We start from the raw sequence: 4,816 nt of genomic DNA on the forward strand, positions 1-4,816 counted from the left end.
TGATAATAGTGGACACCTTTGTTTCCTAACCAAAGAAAATGGTTTTGACATTTGTCATTAAATATGATGTTAATTTTTTTGTAGGTATCCCTTATGGGGTAAAGGAGGGTTTTACTCCTATTCCTAGTTTGAAATTTTCAGTGTGAATGGATGTTAAAGTTTACAAAATCTTTTTTCTTCATTATTGGGATGAGCATCTAATTTATTCTAAGTTGTTAGTGTAATGAATTATATAATTTATTTCTAGTATTAAACCACCCTTGTGTGCTTGCGTTTAATACAGTTTATGATATACCATTTTTAAATTATGGATTTGGCTTTTTTCTTTTCCTCTTTATTTTTAAGATATAATTTATATACAGTAAAATTTACCTTTTAACATTATAAATGTGTGTGTAGTTCTTCAGGTTTTGACAAATGCAGACAGTGCGTAACCATCACCAGCCACCATTAATATACAGAATTCTTTCATCAACCTCAAACAGTTTCTCCAAGTGTCTTTGTAGTTACCCCTCCCTCAGCCCTTAGTTCACCTGGTAACCACTGATTTGTCCCTTATAGTTTTGCCTTTTCCAGAATGTCACATTAATGGAATCATACAGTATATTGCCTTTGATTATAACTTCTTTCATTGAACATAATGTGTTTGAAATTCATTCATGTACTTGTATAGGTCAGTAGTTCTTTTTTGTTGAGTATCCCATCATACTATAGTTTATCTATTTCCCAATTATGTTTGAGTTTTTCCAACTTTCGGCAATTACAAATGAAGGTTTGCTAGTGTTTTGTTTAGAATTTTACAGGCTATGTTCATAGCCTGTAATTTTTTCCCCCCTCTTTTTCCTTGCCAGTTTTTAGTGTAAGGTTGTGATACTCAAATCGGTTGGGGCTGGTTTCATCTTTATTCTCTGCAATAGTTTAAGATTGGAAACATTCTGAGATACTTGGTAGGTCTTGCTGCTAAGTGTCTGAGCCTGGGTGGAGTTTTTTTCCGAGAAGGTTTTAATCTGACTTTTCGTGTTTTCTATTTCTGTTAAGGCAGTTTATGTAAACTATATATTTTTTGTAATGTGTCTTTCCTGTAAGTTATAGAAGTTATAAAAATTATTCTTAAGAATCTTTACTTTTTTATCTCTAGTATTTATAAGTTATATCTTTTTTTCCCTGCTCTCTTATTTAATTTCCCCTGAAATAAGTACATAGGTTCTTAAACTTTAATTTCCCCTGAAATAAGTACATAGGTTTTTTCTCTGCTCTGTTCTTGAATTTCCCCTGAAATAAGTACAGAGGTTTTTCAGCCTCTCTCCTATTAAGATCATTTTAGGCCATCAAATTTGACTTTAGTTCTGTCTCAATCAAGTTGGGATGTTTAACTTTTTTCATTTGTTCTAAATATTTTCTAATTTTTATTTTTCATTGACTTGTAGGCTACTTGAAAGTGTTTCTTCGAAACATATAGGTTGTCTAGCAGGGTTTTTTATTGATATCTAAGTCGATCATACTGTCAGAAAATAAGATTGCCATGATAACCAATCTTTTGAAATACTTAAAGACTTCCTTTATTGTCTAGTATGTAATCAGCTCTTGTAAGAGTTCTGTGTATGTTTGAAAGAAATTTGTAGATTACTCGAGCTTTTTGTGTTGTTCACTTTTTTATTTTTTGATACGCTTGATCAGCTACTAAGAGAAGTTTTTTAAAATTTGCCAGTATGATGATGAATTTGTGATTTTTACTTTTTGCTTTAAATACTTTGAAGCTGGGTAATTAAGTCATTATGTTGTGACTTTATCTCTGATGTTTTTGCCTAAAAGACTATTTTGTCTTATATATTAATAGCCACATCATCTTTCTCTTTATATAATTTCCCACCCTTTCAGTCTTTCTATATCCTCATGTCTCAGATATTACTTGTACATAGTATAGAGCTGGTTTTAATTTATAATTCTGTATGACAATCTTTGTCCTTTAGCTTAAACATAGTCTACTCACATTTTTTATGATTATTGACATTTGGTTTTATTTCTTCTTTTTTTCTCTCTCTCTTTTTAGTCTCTTATTTTTCTTCACACAATTTTTTTTTTTCATTTGCTAGTTTGGAAGTTAAATACTAAATTTCTGGTCTTATATTCCTGCCAGTGTTTAAAGTTAATCAAGAACCTTACCCTTTCCCCGAAATACAAAGAATGATGTTTGCTTAGTTTTGCCTATATTTTTAGCAGTTTCTTGGCTGTTTGTATTATGTCTGGAATTATATACTGTCTCTTATACACATCTAGATGTGTATAAGAGACAGATGTTAAGTCATCGTACTTTATCGTTCATGTCTCCTAATTTCTCTAAGTTTCTGTCACTTTGTAATTGACAAATTCTGGAAAATTTTCTCTGATACATCTTTCATTTTACTGATTCTCTCTTCAGCTGTATCTGATTTGCCTTAAGCCCACTTATTGAGTTTTAAATTTCAATTACAGTTTTTATTTTTATTTCATTTTTGTTTGTTTTCAAATCACTTTGATCATTCTTTGCACTTTTCTTCTCCCTGCTTATAATTTCAGCTTTATCTTTGTTTCTTTAAACAAATTAACCATAGGTCTGTTTTGTTTTATCTCCTATCCCTGCTAATTTTCAATATGTCAGGTCTTTGGGGGTTTGATTTCTGATGTTTGTTTTTGTTATTACTCATTTTTGGTACTTTCTTTCTTGAACAGTTAGTGGTTTTGTTTTGTTTTGTTTTAATGTGAGATGATCATTTTCTTTTGAATTTTAGTGGTGGAAAGTTTTTGAGACCTGGGACAAAGATGCATTCCCCAGAAAGAATTTGCTAAAGACTTTAGCCTTGAAATCATTTCAGCCCTCACTGGCTGCCTGTATAGTGTGAATTTGGTTGTAAACCTAAGTGATGATTATTTTGGGTTGCACATTCTCAGGGAGATGCCTTTCTTTCCCCTCTTCAATTTAGTACTATGATTCTATACAAGTAGTTTTGAAAAGTATAACACAGAGGGATAGAAAAGACACACAAATAACTATCATGGAGTATAATACGAGTTATGTGTGAAAGCCTAGAGTAACACAGGAAGGATTAAATATCCTCACCTGGATTTAGAAAGGTTTCATAGAGATGTAAATGTTTGATATACTTCTGGAAAAATGAATCTTTTCCACTGGGGAAGTCAGAAGGAACCAAATGAGCAGATAGGCACAGAGGGCTTTTTAAGGGCAGTGAGATTCATCAAATATGTATGCAGTATGAGAGATAATGGTGTTTTTTTGGTGAGTAGTTGGACATAAAATTATAAAAGGACAGGTTAGTGTTGGATTGGGAGGGGCGTTTAATATTTTGCTAAAGAATTTGAATTTTGTTCTTTAAACATTGGGTGGGCTGTTAAATGTTTTTAAGCAAGAAGGTGATTGATCAAATGTGTGTTTTAGAAAAATAACTGGCATCGGTATGGAAGAGTGATTGGAGGAAAATCAAAGAAGCTAAAATGTCATCTGAATCAGTAAATTATATAATTGTTTCTACATGTATATTTCCCCACCAATCCTCACCAAGACTCTACTGTCAAACTTATGTTATTGGTGAGCCTTTTTTCCATATCTCTTGACAACTCTTCTATACCTTCATAATTTTTTAGGCCTTTTACTCAAGCTTTATTATTGTCAATATATAAGCTTGCCTCTTATTTGAGGTAATCACACTCAATTCCAGCTTTTCACTTCCTGACCATAAACTTGTTTGTAATCCGTATCAATTTTCACTTCAGTTCTTTCATCCTGAGGGTAATGATTCTCTTGTTCATGGCCATTTTGTTTTAACTTGTTCCCCTGGCTGTAACTTCTTCTGCCTTCTCTGGGACCTTGCTTTATTTATTCTGCTTTATCTTGAACCATTGTCTCCTTAGGGTGTTCTTAATATATTTGACTTTTCCATCCAAAAATGGAAATCCTCTTCCACCTTATCCTACATTCTGTCTTAAATTATGTCAAGTATTCTTCCTCTTTTCAATAAGACTTCTGAGACGTCTAGTCTGTACCAGCTTTTCGCTTTACCTCTCATTTCCTTATTAGCCCAGTACAGTTTGCTTTTCTACCCCCATCACAATACTGAAACTACTCATGGTAGTTTTCTGTGACCTAATTGCAAATTGTAGTGGATGTTTTTTATTTCATTCTTCCATTCATTGAAAAATTAGTTGAGCACTTTATTCCACGCTCTTGGAAATAAATTGGTGAGCAAAATAGTCACTTATGTTTTCATGGGCTTGCATTTTAGAAGGTAAAACAGTAAACATGATGAGTAAATTAACTGTTATGAAAGAGAAAAAGTATAGCAGGGTAAGTCAGAAAGGGATATTGAGGATACAGGTTGCAGCACTAATAGGGTGGTCAGCATAGGTATCTATTTGAAGGTCAGATTTAAAAAAAGACTGAAGACAGTAAAGGAATAGCCAAATGGATATCTGGTGGAAGAGGCTTCTACACAAAAGAAATAACTAGAGCAGTGATTTTCAAAGTGTGGTTTCTGGGGACTGCATTATCTGGGAACTTGATAGAACACAAATTCTCAGTTTCTACCTTAGATCTGTTGAACTGGGAGCTCTGGAAATGGGGCCTAGCAATCTGTATTTAACCAGCCCTTCTGTTGATTCTGCTACATGCTGAAGTTTGGTTATTGCTGAACTAGAGAAATCACCATAATACAGAAGGATGCCTGACATGTTTGGGGAAGAACCAGGAGTCCTGTGCTAATACAGAAGAGAGAGTGAGGGGAATGAATAATGGGAGAGAAGCTGTTGGAGATGGCAGGAGGGC

General features: G+C 33.3%; 1 protein-coding gene across 1 annotated transcript in view; it reads left to right on the forward strand.

The window, feature by feature from the left end:
- The window catches only part of ZFC3H1 (zinc finger, C3H1-type containing), a 63,218-nt gene that overhangs the window by 7,345 nt on the left and 51,057 nt on the right, over positions 1 to 4,816 (forward strand). The window lies entirely within an intron of this gene.

The sequence above is a fragment of the Mandrillus leucophaeus genome, unplaced genomic scaffold, assembly GCF_000951045.1.
Source record: "Mandrillus leucophaeus isolate KB7577 unplaced genomic scaffold, Mleu.le_1.0 Scaffold196, whole genome shotgun sequence".
Lineage (NCBI taxonomy): Eukaryota > Metazoa > Chordata > Mammalia > Primates > Cercopithecidae > Mandrillus > Mandrillus leucophaeus.